Source organism: Camarhynchus parvulus, chromosome 7, assembly GCF_901933205.1.
Source record: "Camarhynchus parvulus chromosome 7, STF_HiC, whole genome shotgun sequence".
In the NCBI taxonomy this organism is placed as follows: Eukaryota; Metazoa; Chordata; class Aves; order Passeriformes; family Thraupidae; genus Camarhynchus; species Camarhynchus parvulus.
Window position 1 is genome coordinate 418,001 of NC_044577.1, and position 16,913 is coordinate 434,913.

The following is a 16,913-nucleotide window of genomic DNA, read 5'->3' on the forward strand; positions in this document are numbered from 1 at the left end:
TAAATGCAGAATTTGGGAAGAAGAACCAAGCTTAGGGCGACTGCTTACAAGTTCAATTAGTTCATCTCTAATTTCCTTTACAGGGCACAAATTACTTTGTTAATGGGAAGTAATTGATTCCAGTGACTTTATTGTTTGCTCTAGCTGTCGAAACTCTTTTCCAGAACACTTCAACACACAAGGTTCTCTCCCTGATTGTCCTCCAGCAAGAAAGTTGTGGGGGGGAAAACAAAATCCCATTTCTGCACAGATTCCTTTTCCCTACCCCTGTGACAGCCTCCTGCCATCAGAGTGGTTTTGGGAGCTCTCTTTGGAGGGGCTGTTTTGGGAGCCCTGGCTGCATTTGGGACGCATGCTGGACATTCTCTCCCAGCCTCCTGCCAAGGTTTCCCTTTCTGCCCAGTTGAAGATTGCATGCAGGATGTTTTCCATTCCCATCTGTATGGCTGATTACCTTCGTCAAGTGAGCAGTTTGCCTTATCTCTCTCTTTGAGTGACCACATTCACTCCTCCCTCGGGAGGGGACCTCTGCTGATAACAGACTATTGAATATCAGTGCATGGCTGATAAGAACTGTAACATCCCATTGTGAGATGCTCCGCCCAGAGGGAGGAGCCAAGCATTGCTACCCAGATATAACCTGAGATTCTGGGACACCAGCACGGCTTTTCTCCACGGGATTCCCCAGAGGAACAGCAGCTGCCTCTTCCTCCACTGGATCTTCAGAGGAAGAATACATCCTTCTCTATAGATTTCCCTTGCTCCAAAGAACCACACCTGATACTTCAGAGGACTGCAGCCACATTTTCAATGGGACTGCCACCAACACCCTGACCCACAGGGTGTCAGGTTGGGTTCTGACTCTGTCAGTGCTGTTCTAGTGGACTGCATTGTTTATTTTATTTTTTTTATTTCTTCCCTATTAAAGAACTGTTATTTCCTGCTCCCATATCTTTGCCTGAGAGCCCCTTAATTTAAAATTATAGCAATTTGGAGGGGTGGGGAGGGTTTACATTCTCCATTTCAGGGGAGGCTCCTGCCTTCCTTAGCAGACTCCTGTCTTTCCAAACCAAGACATGCCCCAATTAGGGCTGGATCTAGAGTTCATCTGTGGCAATGGGAGCTCTGCTCCCTGCCCCTGCCTGCAGGGGATGCCTGGGGACAGGGGGTGTTTAATGGGATAAAAGCAGGCTTTGTGCTGGCTCCCAGCACGCTGCAGCCTCACAGCCTCTCTTCTCACTGGGGTTTCCCCCTCTCTTTTTGTTTTCTGGATGTTTTTGTTTGCTTCACCTTCCATTATTCTCACTGCCTTTGGAGAGTGCTCCCTTTTCTGGCTCCCACAAGTGTACATGGAAGCGAAGTCCACAATCTGCATGGGAAAAGGGCCTTCTTTGGGTTTGTAGCCTGCAGCATTGCAGTGATGTGCAGTGGAGGTGCTGTGGTACTGAGAGAAGGAGCCACCACCATCACACAGCTCCTGATTCCCAAGGGAATGTCCCCTGGAATGCCAGGACACAGGGAATGGCTCCCACTGCCAGAGGGCAGGGATGGATGGGATACTGGGAATTAGGAATTGCTCCCTGTGAGGGTGGGCAGGCCCTGGCACTGCCCAGAGCAGCTGTGGCTGCCCCTGGATCCCTGGCAGTGCCCAAGGCCAGGCTGGACACTGGGGCTTGGAGCACCCTGGGACAGTGGAAGGCATCCCTGCCCATGGCACGGGGTGTAACTGGATGATTTTAGGGTCCCTTCTGGCCCAAACCATTCCATAATTCTGTGAATTCCTTGTGCTGTCCATCCCTCTGCTCACTGTTTGGGAGTGAACTGAGGGTTCCTTTGGATTCTCTTTCTGCTGTGTGGCAACAACAAAAGGAAGGGCTCTGGTAAGCTCAGCCTGGTTTTGTGTTACTGCGCCTGGGGCTCTCTTTTATTTCCAGGTCCCACAGTCCTGTGAAGTTTTTTTCTAATTCTCACTAATTTCTGCTACTTTAAGTAATTATTTTATTCTTTATCTTCTGCAAATTGCTCCAAATACCCCCTTTCCAGATCCTCTAGGCTCTGAGAACACATGCCACAGCCCAAATTGCCTGGGGATTCCCCTGGGATCCCCTCTGCTGGGAAAAAGAATCATTTTATCCCTACCTGTCCCTTCCTGTTTCCTACCAGCTTGGAATTCACTTGAGAATTTTTCTTCTAGTCCCAGGGGAGATTAATTTCCAAGGTGCCCCTAGTGAGGAAGCTTTTGAGGAACCTGGTACCAAGTAAATTGCCTCTATTCTGCATGCATTGATGGCCACAAAGGATTCCCCAGGAGCCACGATTCCAGCTTCCAAAGGAACAGCTTCCTTCCATCCCAGTTTTCTAATTATCTGTAATGTTGTTACACAGCTTCCACTGCTGTGCTCGGTGTTAAACTCAGCGATCGGTAGCTCAGTTAATTCCTCTTTGGATTTTTTAAAATTTGTTTTATTGGGTTTTTTTTTGTTTTTTTTTTGTTTGTTTGTTTGGGGTTTTGTTTGTTTTTTGTTTTGTTTTATTTTTTTAATTTTATTTTTTAAACTGGCCACTTCCTCCATTCTGAGGCTGACAGCCCTAGAGCTGATGTCTTCTTTATTCTGGCTCATCCCTCATTTGCCCTGGTGATGGAAAAGATGACACCTGGAAGTGAATTATGCTTTCTGCAATACTGAGGGAGAATATTTGACCCGTGAATGCTTCAGGTTTATGAGAATCACACAAAACAAGTGCTGGAGACACTTTGTGGCCTTCCAGTTTTTGGTGTGAGGAGCTGAGGGTGAGCACCACAAAGCCCTGTCCCTCTCTGTCTGATGCTGCCAAATAATTTTTGATTTTTAGGGCTACCTTTGCAGACAAGCTGCAATAACCAGCTTTGTGACCCAAGCTGCCTTTGCAGGCTGCAGGAGCTGCACAGAGATGCTGTCCCAGGATCCTTCCTGCTGCAGCCTGGGAGCTGCTCCTCTGCCTTGGTTTGGAAAGACAGGAGTCTGCTAAGGAAGGCAGGAGCCTCCCCTGAAATGGAGAATGTAAACCCTCCCCACCCCTCCGAATTGCTATAATTTTAAATTAAGGGGCTCTCAGGCAAAGATATGGGAGCAGGAAATAACAGTTCTTAAATAGGGAAAATAAAAGAAATGAAAGGATAAAATAAACAATGCAATCCACTAGAGCAACACTGACAGAGTCAGAACCCAACCTGGCACCCTGTTGGTCAGGGTGTTGGTGGCAGTCCCATTGAAAATGTGGCTGCAGTTCTCCTGAAGTATCAGGGGTGGTTCTGTTGGACCAAGGAGGATCTGTAGAGAAGGATGGATTCTTCCTCTGGAGATCCAGTGAAGGAAGAGGCAGCTGCCGTTCCTCTGGGGAATCCCGTGGAGAAAAGCCGTGTGGTGTTCCAGAATCTCAGGTTATATCTGGGTAGCAGTGCTTGGCTCCTCCCTCTGGGCGGAGCATCTCCCAATGGGATGTTATAGTTCTTATCAGTCATGCACTGATATTCAATAGTCTGTTATCAGCAATGTCCCTTCCCGAGGGAGGTGTGAGTGTGGTCACTCAAAGGCAAACTGCCCACTTGACAAAGGTAATCTGCCACACAGATGGGAATTGAAAACATCCTGCATTGCAGTCTTCAACATCCTCTCCCACCAGGAATGGCTTTCAGAGCACTCTCTGGCCTGGTTCTGCAGACCCAAATAAGCTGGCCCTGCTCAGAGGTGATTTTTTTTCCCCAGGGCAGTGCAGGAATGCTGTTCAGGTTGCTGAGCTATCTCAGCCTGAGGAGCTGAGTTCTCCTTCAGCCTGCAGCAGGCAGCCTGCCAGGCATTTTGCTTATAAATATTTTCAGCATTTCCTTGAAGCCACATATTTTGTTTCCACCCCCCTCTCCTCATTCCCATTGTGTCCCCCACCTCTTTTTCTTCCCCCCATGGAGGACATATTTTGGTTTCAGGAGAGATTCCACCGAGGGCTGCAGCCCAGGAATTCCTGCAATCCTGAGCCACTCTCTGAGTGTTCCCAGGGCTGGATTCAATTGACAAGAGGCTCTGCAGCCAACCCCCTTGGACTGCACATGTGTTTATTTAAATGTCAGTGGCCCACACAAGCTGAATACCTATTAGCTGCAGCATGCCTCAAATCCAAAGCAGAGCTCCAGTTCATATTTATTGTTCAAAGTACAGATCCCTTTATTGTTGTCATTTCAGTCCCCTTGTATTTATGGAATTATTCAGGCAGTTCTGAGAAGTTAACTAGCACTTTGCAGTGTTTCTTTACTGCCAGGGTATAATATCTGTCCGTAATAAATATATAGGTAAGGGATTTCAGAAACAAAACAAAACAGCAACAACATATTGCATGTGAAAACTTTACTAAGCACATAAAACATTCCCTGCCAGAGATGCAGAAAAAACACCAGCAAGCTGGTACCATCTGAAGTCAGTTAATGAGCAGGAGATGGGTAATTCCACTCTATTCTTTTAACTGTTGTTCTCTGCCATTCTCCAGGGTTCCTCTGCAAAGCACCCGGGCAGAATGGAAATAAATTGCTGAGGGTTGTAACAAGAGGTTTTTTAAGGTCTGGTGGGGACTGAGGGTTCCACAAATCCCTGACAGGAGGGAGCAGCCAGGTGGGAGTCAGGTAACAAGAGACAGGACAAGAGGGAACGACCTCAGGTTGTGCCAGGGGAGGTTTGGAGTGGATTGAAGGGAATGTTTCTTCATGGGAAGGGTTGCAAGGAGCTGGCACAGGCTGCCCAGGGCAGCGGTGGAGCCACCACTCCTGGAAGTGCTCAGCAGCTGTGTGGATGTGTTCTCGTGGGGAACGTGGTGATGGTGCTGGGTGGACAGCTGGACTCAGTGGTCCCAAATGTCTTTTGTAACCTAAATGGTTCTTTTGTGACCTCAAGGGGTGTAAGGGCTGCTCTTCTGGTGTTGGGACTTTGTGGGCATGAATAACCTTGGAAATGTCAGTACCTGGTATGAGCAGTGACAGGGAGGGTTTGCTTCTGCCAGCAAAGCTCATGGTGGCTCGGGGAGCAAAGGGAGCAGCTGTGGATAACGGGTGTGCTCTGGGCATGGTCACCCCTCCACGACACGAGGAGCTTCAGTATCCTCATTTCTCTAGGCTTGGTTTATCTCTTCTGAAGGAGGAATGCAGACAGAAAACATCTTTTGCACTTGATAGCCTAAAAACCTGCCCCACTTCAGTTCTAACAGTTGGCTCAGTGAAGGGGAATCCAGCAAAAAGAAAAAAAAAATATATACATTCTGTTAAAAGCAAAGCTGTCTAAAGTCAGTTTTTAATTTCACTGGCAGCATTCACCTGTGATCTTTCTTAGTCTGGAATGAGGAGAACGCTTACATTTGATTTTTGAGATATTTGAGAGAATAACAGTTTAATTAAGGGGGAAGAAAAAAAACAACAAAAAAAGAGCTTTCTGTTTGGCTGGGGCAGTTCTGCTGACGTGAATGTGAGTTACTCCAAGCGGGATTTTGGGCTCAGGTCCAGAAGAGCAAAAACGCTCCTTTAAACCCAACTGTAAGGCTGCTGTTCTGTAAGGGGCTGTCCTGCTGGCTCATTAAAAGCCAGGGAAGATGGGATGCCTTGGGAGCAGGGATCATTTCCCTGCCGGGCTCAGTCCCATCCAGGCTGCAGCGAAGAGAAGCTGCCAAGCTCCCGTGGCTCCCCAGTGGCCTGGCTCCTGCTCCCGGTGCTCAGGTGTGTGCATCCCAAAACCAGCCCTTCACCTGGCATCCTCAGCACCAGCCCCAGCACTCAGAGCCCACTGACTCCAGGGAACAGCCCTACAATTGTGGGATTAAGCCTTGGAGCTGCTGCTGCTGAGAAGGGCTGGCGAGGCAGCTGGCTTCGCCCCGTGGAGCAGCAGAGGAAACCCAATGGCCAGGGCTGTGGGCTTGGCACCTTGGATGAGGGAGGGATTCAGGGCTTGGAAAGTCCATTTCCAAGGGAAAGGTGCCTTGAAGACATGTGAGGAAGTGGTGGGATCACCATCCCTGGAGGTGTTAAAGCAACATGCAGGTGTGGCACGTGGGGGACGTGGGTTGGTTCGGGGCTGGACTCAATGATCCTGGAGATCTTCTCCAACCTTCCTGATCCCATCCTTCCAGGAGCTGCAGGGGCACATCCTGCCAAAGGTGTGACCTCACACTCTGTATGGTTGCATGCTAAAGACTGAGGATGCCTTTGAAGAGGTTTCCATGTCTGAGGAGAAGCCTCAGGAGAGGTTTTTGGGGTGTGACTCCAGAGATGGATTTACACACAGTCAGTAACTGAGGCACCCCGAACTGATGGATGCTCTGGGAATTCAGCTGGCAAATATGTGAGAGATCTTCAGAAACCTTCTTCTTTCACGATGGCACAGGAGTCCACCTTCCAAAATCCTCAGTCTTGTGGCAAGATCCCTGTGGCCAAGCACAGGAGAATGTGTCACTGCAGATCCCTGTCACATCCAAACTAAATTCTTGTACCTGTGTTGGACACAGCTCCTTCCTCTGCTCTGATAATTGCAAATTAGTTTTCCAACCTCGTAAATTCTTCTTTTGTTGTGTTAAGGCTTATCCAGCTCCGTTTTATTTTTGGCTGGCTGTAGAGCACCAGCCTCCAAGCCAAAACTCGATGGTAAATCTGTGACAGTCTCTATCAGGAAAAAGGATAATGATGGCACCCAGGAGTTTTATCAGCCACAGCTGTTGCAGTGTTTGCTGGAGAAATTGTTCTTTGAAATATACAACCAAAATAAAGAGCCGAGCATCTGCAGCACTGTGGATAATTTAACAAGTAATCTCCCCTGAAAGACTTGTCTGCCTTTACCAACAGCAAGGTGATAAAAAGTGTTCTTTCCTATGGAGACAGGCTGGGAGTGCTCACCCTGGAGAGAAGGGAGAAGGCTCTGGAGAGAGCTAAGAGCCCATTTTAGCCCAAAAAGGCTCCAGGAGAGAGGGAGAGGGACTTGGGACAAGGGCCTGCAGCGCCAGGACAAGGGGAAACGCTTCCCACTGAAGCAGGATAGATTTTGATTAGACATGAGGAAGAAATTGTTCCCTGTGAGGGTGGGCAGGCCCTGGCACAGGGTGCCCAGAGCAGCTGTGGCTGGCCCATCCCTGGCAGTGCCAAGGCCAGGCTTGGAGCACCCTGGGATAGTGCAAGGTGTCCCTGCCCATGGCAGCGGGTGGGATGGATGGAATTCTATGGTTCCTTTGACCAGCAGGGAAAAAAAGCCCCAACACCTTCTGTCTCCCGTGCATTCCCTTGTGGAAGAAAGCTAGAGGGACCTCCTGGTCTTTTAGAGGCCTTGTGACCCCGGAGGAGGGAGGTAGCGCTCCTTTCAGCCTGTGTTTTAGAGTCACACAGGCATTTCTAGGGCTGCAGAGGTTTTTGACTCCTCTGACCTCTCATCCCCACACATTCTAAACTTTATTTTTATCGTTAATGGGCCAGCACTCACTTCTTGCATTTCTATTAAACAACGCATCAGGGCTGGATTCCAGAGTCCCACCCAGCTATTTGACAGGGTTGGAGTGTAACCCTTCAGACTTTTCAGACATTCCTCTCATTATTTTGATGCCACTGGTGCTATTCTGACACTGCTGCTGGCACATCTTGCCCTGCTCTGATGCTTTTTAAGAACTCGATGAAGGTGCTCGTAAGGAACGCAAATTTTTAAGATATCGCATTTAAAGGAGCTTGCATTAGGAAAAAATTCCTTGCTCCTTGATAAGCAGACAGAGAAAATTTGAGGTGTTTTAGTGCTTTAGTGGATTCCAGTCCAAAACTGTGGTTTTGGTTTTGCCATAGGAAAGGGAAGACAGAGGTTTTGTCAGATGCAAAGCACAGGTGCTTTTTAATAGATACTGGTATTCAGGAAATGCTGTGACCCACACAAAATCAGATTAAACAACACTTAGAGCAGTAAAACAGAGCAGGGAATAGTTGGGAATTTGAAAGGTCCACGCAATTTTGTCCACACACATCATCTATCAGCGCTCCTTTAGTGTCAAGTGCTTAAAATCCTGAGATCATCTTGGTGCCTTGTTATGAAGGCAGCAATCCAGTGGCTTCTGGACTGCCAAGCTCTAAAACACCTTGGTGCTCTGCTGCTGGCTCCTTCAAAACCCATCCAAGCTCAGGGCATGGGACGATGATTTAGAAGGAAATCCCTTAGTATAAGGGCAGTGAGGGTGCCCAGAGCAGCTGTGGCTGCCCCTGGATCCCTGGCAGTGCCCAAGGCCAGGTTGGACAGGGCTTGGAGCAGCCTGGGACAGCGGGAGGTGTCCCTGCCCATGGAGGAGGAACCCGGCAGGCAGAAGAGGGATGATGTGCACTTGGATCCCCCATACAGTGGTGGTGAGCTCTGAACTCCAAGATGCTGCAGGCTCTGGGCATCTCCACGAACACTGCAGGGACTCTAACGCAGGTTCTGAACGGGACAGTGAGCTGTGGGTCCCTGGTGGGCAGCAGAAGCTCCCTGCAGGCCCTGGTGAGAAGCTGCTTGCTCCTGTGCTCAGCGTTCCCCACGCAGCCGCATCCAGAGCACTCAGAGCTGAACCAAGGCCACTCCCCGTGGATCCCATCCTGCCACATCCTGAACGTGTTTGCAAGTCCCAGAGAGCCCTGGGTTCCCTTCTGGGGGCTGCAGTTGGAGGCTTGGCTTTTTATTCCAGATCCGTCCCGCAGTAGATTGGATCCGCGACAGGAAACACTCCAAGCACGAGCTCTGCCAGCTGCTCCTCGTCTGCAAAATCTGAAAGTTGCTGCTCCTGAAGCCAGGCATTTTTATTTGCATGAGAAAGCTGTAGCTGACTGTAAGATAGTCTGTGATCTGATTTTAAAAGAAAAGGATAAAAATAAGCCTAATTGTGTTCTCGTTCTGCCTCAATTTAGCTGCTGGCCGTTCTCTTTTGTGCTCCCCACATTTCTGGAAAGCTGGTTGACACTTATTTAGGTTGGCACAAACTAAATATAACCAAGTGTGTGTGAAAGAGCATGGACTGGGTCACAGCTTCCAGAGCAGCAGAAAGGAGCATTTTGCTTTAAAATACAAAAAAATCCAGTTCTTTCCGAGACAGCTCAATGAAACACACACAACCTGAACAAAAAGTGAGTGCTCCATTCAGCTCCTGAATGCTGCTGAAATTTTTTTTTTTTTTTGCTGGCTTTTACAGTCCACAGCCTTCTCATTCAATCCTGAATAATAGCTTTGAATCGGGCTGTAAAAGCTTCCGAAGTTTGAAGTCTTTTGACAAGTTAATTTAGCTGTATGGTAAAAAGTTTTTCCCCCAGATAGAATAAAGCCATCATCTCATGAATGTAGTAGTCAGCCAAGGGAAAGAAAACACCATTAGGATTAGAAATGATGGGCTTTCTGGAGATAGTTTGTGGTTTAGTGTAATCTACTATCAATATTTCAGCAGAAAAATATCCTACTCGTCATTCAGCTGCAAGTCAGTCTCTTCACGTAAAACCAACACCCAGGGGCCAGGCTGCAAATGTTTTTATTTCTATTTTTTCTCTTTTTTATTTTTTTCCCCTCCTTGTCATATTTTTCTTACATTTATTTCGATTTTAATTGTTTTGCACCCTGGACAATGCCTTTTTTTTTTTGCCTGGTTGAAAGAGACAGAATAGAAAAATTGATCAATATTTCCTTGAAGGTTCCCACTATAGAGAGACACACCCCACATTTTTCTCCTAGCAGCTGCCATGGATGAAAAGAAATATGATAAATTGATGCACAATTCCCTTATTTTTAATATTAAGAATGGGAAAATGAGTGCTGATAAATTAAGCATATCCAACAGTTATTCTAGCCTCGATTTCACAAAGATTCCATATTCATTTTAGACTTATTTCTGCTTTTTATCTCAATTTAAGCCTCGATGTGCTACTAAAATTGACTGAACCAAAAAAAAACCAACCAGTTGAGGGGGAAAAGAGATTTCTTTCATACTCTTAATTCTTCAGTTTAATTTGGAGGGATGATGACACTGTAAGAACTTTTGGGCAGTGGTTTGTAATGGCCACAGAATAATTTTTCTCTCTGCAGTAGGAATGATGATCCTTGTGGATCCCTTCCAAGTCAGGATATTCCATAACATAGTTGAGAGCATAGCTGCTAAATAAATAGGAAGTTGATAGAAATCCAGAAAAATATTGAAAACAACCTTCAGCAAGTAGTTTTATTTTAAAAGTGTATTGTACTCAGTCCTTGCAAAATGACTGCCGTAACAATCCAGTGTATCTCCATCAGCAAAAATAAAGTGTAAATATGGACAAGAAAGCAAACTTTACATTTGTGACTTCCATTTTGAACTTCACTTGCTTGTTTTTCCCCCAGGCAGGGGACAGGGACTTGATTTTGCCCAAAACAACAGCGATAACTTGTTTCCAAGAGTTTGGCTCTCACTGCTTCAGGATTTCAGCTCTTCAGGCCCTGAGTGCTGCAGGCTTGATGAAGTGTGGGGCGTGCAGACAAGCTGGGAAGCGGCTCCTGCAGCCAAGCACAGGCGTGGGGGGCTCAGGAGTGGAGGAGAACCACCTTGTTCTGGCTCACAGCGAGCTGCGAGGAGAGAACGAGGAGTTCCAGCTGAAGCAAAACTCACCAGCGTTGAAAAACCACTAAGAACAGAACAAAACCCCACGATAAAAGGCGTGCTGGAGGAAAACACAGAAGGGGGCAACGTAAATGTAACATTCCCTGTCCCATCAGAGCTGTGCTCTGAGCTGTGGGGGTTTGATGGCGTTTTCCTTTGGATGGCAAAAAGGAGTAAACCAGTGGGACAGATGGAGAACAGGGAGTGGGAGATAAGGCACAGGAGGGTGATGGGGGGACAGGAAAACCAAGAGAGGTCAGTGGTGGAGACTAAATGATCAGGAGGAAGAAGAGGGAGCCATCAGCAGGTTGGAAATTGTGCCTAAGCTTGACTTTTCTGCAAGGACCCAATGGCACTGGCACTTGGAGTAGATCTTTGGTGTCTGGGCTCCAGAGGAAGTTCCTGCTGGCTCTCTTCCTAACTCTCTCCTCCTTTTTTTTTTTTAGCCTGTGGAGTGGCAGGGTTGGAGTGGAAAGCTGAAGCACTCTCTTTTACTTTCAGCAGCTCCCCGTGACTAGCGAGGGAAATTAGCTGGAGTGTTGTGATGGCTGTTTCCTGCTTGAGAACATAAAAAATGGAATCATTCCTGACAAACAAGGAGTTCAGCTAAAGATGAGGCACAGGTAGGCGGGAAGTTCTGTAATTGCTTTTTATTTAAATCTTTATGAATTAGCTCTGCCAGGGTGTTGGTTTTTATTTTAGATTTTTATTTTTTGCTCCAACAGGCTTCTGAGTAAGTTTTTCAGCCGCAAATACAGTAAAAACAATCTATATACAGCTATAGGCAATATGTTGGATTTAACGTACAGCAAGAAGCCTTTCCCTTGTGAATCTCTGAGGTCTAATTTCCATGAGCAACGACAAAGGTTTAATTTTCTGCCATTATGCACAGGTTAGCCTAGACTGGGTATTAATAGAGACACGTACTCACACCCACAGCCACAGGTACAGCATCAATCAAAACCTGAAGGTAGAACTTCCACTCCATGGCAACTTCCAGGGCACAGTTCTCTCCTCTCGTTTCCTGTTTCCAAACTGCTCCAGCAGTGTGGGGAGGCAAGGCAGCTGGGTTGGTTGTAAGCCATGTTCAAAGCGTTTGGGACCAAATTCCCCTCATGGCTGGAGCAGAAATGGGGACCAGGGGAGGGCAGATGCTCACCTGGCTGCCACAGCCACCAACAGCAGAGCTGTTGCCTTGGCAAATATTGCCCTGCCCTGGTAGCCCTCTGGCCCTGAAGCCCTTCCACCCAAAAATAATTTGGGGGGTTATTGATGCACACGTTCCCTCACCCATCTGAGCTGGCCCCAATAAAGAGAGAAGAACAATTCTGGGAAACCTCAGCAGCCAAGGAACAACAAACAAGCCCAGGAGCCCCAAGAAGCTGCAAATGAAACAAAAAGGGCTTTGGCTTCAGGCAGAAGGGGTGTTCTTAATGCCAGTGGTGCTCTCAGGTGTGCATAATTTCCTGGGAGCTTGTGGACAGCCTGGGAAAAAACCCCAAAACTTTAAGGATCCGATCGATGTGCCAAGGGTTTTTGTAATGGCAGCGTTTACAAATGAAAACACAGGTGGTAAATATGTCCAAAAAAGTGAAAGAGAAAAGGAGCAGCGTTTATATACTACCATGTATATGCAGAATTTGAGAGAGGGGCAAAGTTGTTAGCAATTCCCATCAGGTCCCAGAATTTATGTAAATCCAGATGGCTGAATGACAGGAGTTCATTTATTTCTTTTTAATTTTTTTTTTTTTTTGCTATAAAGGAAATCTGGAAGTTTTAAAAACAATTTAGCAAGAGCCAATTAATCAAACCCACCAGAAGCGTGCTGGGATGGCTGCCTGCGAATAAGGAATGTCATGTTTCAGCTTGCCTTAGGCAAGGATGGGAAGAAACTCCTTGGAAGCCGAGCAGGAAATCTCCTTTCCACTATCCCAGGCTGCTCCAAGCCCTGTCCAGCCTGGCCCTGGACACTTGCAGGGATCCAGGGGCAGCCACAGCTGCTCTGGGAAACAGAAATAATGGATTAACACATTGCTGCTGGGATGTTCCCATCGGATTGCGTCCCACAGGATGAACTTCTTGCACCCAACACTGCAGGAATTTTCCTTCCCATCATCTGGCATGCTTGTGAGCAGGACTTGGGGAGTTTTGGGCACTGCGTGAATCAACAAAATCCGAGTGAAGCGAGATGCGTCAGTTCAACGGGGTAATGCAAGGTACAACTCAAAAACTCAATCAATCGCTGCGAAAACGGGGGTAGAGGGAAGCATTGCCGGAAAACTCCTTTTTATTTCTTTATTTCCCCTCGGTAATTCAGGCAAATATGTTGAATCATGCCCTGCCCTGTCTGTCGTTCACCCCTCGCCTCAGCTGTTCGCTGTTACAGGCGATACCTGGCGGAAAACACAGAACGGCCCGTGAGGGAGTGGGACCGCGGCTGCGGGGCGTAAAAACACCCCAGAGTTCCACGTTTTACCGCAATACCGTCTACACGGCACGGATCGCAGTTGCTGTGGCCTCTGGGGCTGGGGGGAATGAGGAACCCGACCCCGACTCCCAACCCCGATCCCGGCGGGGCCGCGGGCCGGGGGCCAACATGGCGGCCGCTGTCCCGCCCCCCGGTCGCCATGGCGACGGGCCGCGCGCCACGGGGCGTGGCCGGGGCGCGCGGGGCGGGGCCCGATTGGTCCCCTTCCCCGCGCGGCTATAAATAACCCGCGCCCGCTGATTGGCCGCGGGGAAAAAATGGTCGCACCACGTGACTCCCCATCTAAAAAAATTTCCAAGATGGCGGAACCCGTCACGGGCTGAGTCCGTCGGTGGCGCGCTCCGCGCCGGGGGGCCATCGCCGCGCAGCGTCCCCGCCTCGCCCGCCGCCCAGGTCAGTACGCGGCGCTCCGTCGCCGCCGAGCCGCGCTGCTCCCGCCGCCGCGCCCGGGCTGCCCGCGGTGCGGGCCCTTTAAGGTCGCTCGCCTCCCCGCCCGGCGGGCTGGCGGGCGGCGGGGCCGCCCCCGGGGCCGCTGGTCGCCGCTGCGCCGCGGCCGTGGGAGGGGGAGGTGACGGGCAGCTGGCGCGGCCAATCGCAGGCGCCCGCGCGGTGGTGGCGGGCGGATTTGAGCCGCGCGGCGCCCCAGGCCGCGCGCTGATTGGGCGGCGCGCCGGGCGGGGCGGGGCCGCCGCGCGCCATCGGCCCGGCCCGGGCGGGGCGCAGGGGGCGTGACGGGCAGCGCCGCCGCCCACTCAGCGCGCGGGACCCGGGTTTTTGTGAATGGGGCGGGCGGGGCCGCCGCCGCCTGCAGCTCCGCCCCCCCGCGCGCTCGCCCCGCCCCCTCCCGGCGGCCGCGGCTCCGCCTCGTCCCCCGGCGGCGGCGGCGGCGGCGCTCGGTCCGTGCGGGGCGAGGCGAGGCGAGGCGATGCGGGCAGCGGTGAGTGACCGCCCGAGCGAGCGGCGGGCCGCGGGCAGCGCCGCACGGGGGCCCGGCCCCGCGGCTCGGCGGGGCGGGCGCGGCCCTGCGGCGGGGGCGACGCCCGCGGCGGGGCCCTGCGGCGCCGGGCGGGCCGCGGCCCGGGGTCGGTTCTTCCATCCTCTCCCCCCCCCGCGCCTCCTTCCCTCGTCCTCATCCCGGGAATAACGCGCGACTTGCGGAAAGTTTGCGTCCTCTCGCCGCGCTCCCCGCGGCTGCCGGGCTCGGGCCCCGCGGCACTCAGCTCCTCCTGGACGAAAAACCCCAAAATGGCTTTTTCTGTACCCGGGAGGAGCAAACCGGGGGTGCTGCTCTCGGGGAGCCCGGCCGCGGCAATGACGGCTCGCAGGCCCAGGGCTGCAGCCTCGGGGGGCAGAGCTCCGTTTTTGGGGGTTCCAGGGGGGACGCACCACGTGTGGCTCGGTGAAAGCTGGAGCCTCGGCTTGCGCGGGGCGAAACGAAGCAGAAAAGGGCGAGCTCTGGGCCGGCGGAGCAGCGCGGCCAGAGGGAGGTGTTGCCCGGCAGCCGCGTGTGGGTTTTGCTGCAGGGATTTATCAGGGCAAGATGCTGCGCGCTGCCCCCCAAAAAACGCTGCCCACCGGCCCGGCCGTGCTCCCCGGGGTGTCGGTGGCAGCTCGGCGGAGCTGATGGATTTACATAACAATAATTGGACGCTGTCAGTGCTGGGCAGCGGCTGGAGGGGAAGGGAACCTGCCCTTGGCTCGAAGCACTTGCGTAATTGTGCTGTGCGCCCACTCCGCGGCGGGGAAGGCGCTGGGTTTTGGGGTTTTGCCTGTCAATAGGTTGTTTTGGCAGGTTTGCATCAATCGGGCTCCTCGTCGCTAACGCCCGTACGGGAGGGTTTCGTGTTCCAGCCTTGCCTCATATTCCGGGCTGGATTACAGCTCCGCAAACGCTCCCAAGGAGTGGGGATGTGTGTCGGGAAGGTGTGGGTGGATGGAGGGTGTGAAAATGCCTTGTAAAAGCCTGGGATGGATGGGGCGTGCGGCGAGGCTCTGGCTCCCTCCCGTCCTGCCGCTCCTCTCGCACCAGGCAGCTCCGTGCCCTGCTCCTTTCCCGCAGCCGCATCCCCTTGTGCTCGCAGCGCTGCTCGGAGGCCGGGCAGATGGAGCAAGCGCTGTTCTGGAGCCACAGCCAGGGAATAATCCCCTGGCCAAGGCGTTTGGATTTACTGGTATCGTGCCCCGTCAATAAATGGGACCCGTGCTGCATTCATTTATTCCCTGCCCTCCAAGTGCTCCGCTGGTTGCCAAATCTACCTGGAGTTAATTATCTGAATCGTGCTTTTTCTTCTTGGTTGTTGTTGTTGTTGTTGTCGTTGCAACGGCAACATTTTTAAAAGCTAAGGAGCTCTGAAGTTTATATAATAATCTGGTTCTTGGCCGGGTTTCCTGGTGGGGTTTTTTTTTCTCTCTGTGTGTGTGTGTGTGTGTGTGTGTAATGCGGTCGGTCGCGGCGCTGAGTTTTTAATCGTTTCTGATGTTTCCAGCACCACTGTTGAGAGAGTTCTCAGCCTAAAAAGCTGCCGCCGCCGCTCCGCAGCCTCGCTGGAAGAGTTGAGGGCATTGAATTAAAGAAAGCTCAGCTGCTTGTATACAAATATACAGCAATTACAAGGCAACAAAGTTATTGCAGAACCCTGCTGTCGCCATGGCAACACGCTCACTCAATTACATTTGGAAATGTAAAATGCCACCCAGTTAGAGTAAGTTTTAGTGACTGCAGATTTTCTGGGTAAAGTGAAATGTGGAAGGTGCAGCTTTCCAGGATTCTCTGCTCTTTCCCTCTGTCCTTGGATGGCGTGTTTTTAGCACGTGCATCTGACAGATTCCCGGTGTGATATTAAGCTGTGCCCTCGGTGGTCTAAACTTAGAGAAAAAAATATCCTTAAATCTTCTCAATTTTAACTTTGCCACCCTGTTTTTTTTTTTATTTGTTTGTTTTGCTTCAGGACTTAGCTTTAGAAAGGAGACAGATTAGAGAAAGCATTTTGGAAATCAGCTCAGAACACCAGAAGAATTTGTCGTTTGCTCGGCGGGATGGCGGCGTGGAAGGAAGGCGTGAAAAGCTTGTGTTCCCTTGGGAGGAGATGTCTGGTGGGCAGCCTGTGTCTGTGTGCTGCCACCTCCTAAAATCTCCTAAATGAACTATCCTAAAGCAGAGGAGAGCTGCCAGGTGTGCGTTACCAGGTTCTTGAGAAGCCCAGGGAGTTTCCAGGCTGGGACATAAAAGGTGGAGGAGACACAGGTCCTGGTGTGGAATGCCAGTGGCCTCCATAGTGGAAATTAGTTTCACTTTCTTGCTTGCCTTTTGATGGTGAATCACCAGGAAAATGAAGAAAGGCCAGGTTGGAGAGGGCTTGGAGCAACCTGGGATAGGGGAAGTGTCCCTGCCCATAGCAGGGGGGTGGAACTGGATGACCCTTTAGGTCCCTTTTTCACCCAAACCCTTCCAAGAGTAGATGAAAACAGTAAGGATAGATTCTTGCGTAATCTTTATGCTGGTGAAGATGCAGCTCTGCTGTGCTTATGTTTCACAGGCAACGTCCCAGTAATGCACAAAAGATAAAAACCAGCAGTGCAGTAACAGCAGGAAAAGGTAAATACGAGAATGAGGGGTTTTTCTTAAACTAGTAGTGGTGTGTTTACAGACACCTGGGGGTTGATGAACTCCTGAGGAAGTTACCTGGTAGCAGGACCTGAGAGGAGATATTTTGGTAGGTGCAGATGGCAGTGGCTTGTCTTGCAGAAACACGTTTTGCCCAAATCTCTAAGGGCTTGAACTCCAGACTGCCTCCTTAGCCCT

General features: G+C 50.6%; 1 protein-coding gene across 5 annotated transcripts in view; it reads left to right on the forward strand.

Annotated features, from left to right (window-relative positions):
• Positions 1-13,371: 13,371 nt before the first annotated feature.
• HDAC4 (histone deacetylase 4) overlaps positions 13,372-16,913 on the forward strand; it is a 179,413-nt gene continuing 175,871 nt past the window's right edge. For all 5 annotated transcript variants that reach the window (XM_030951789.1, XM_030951792.1, XM_030951791.1 and 2 more), the window contains exon 1: positions 13,372-13,504. The gene's annotated coding sequence lies outside the window, so the exon portion shown is untranslated. The remainder of the gene's footprint in view (positions 13,505-16,913) is intronic.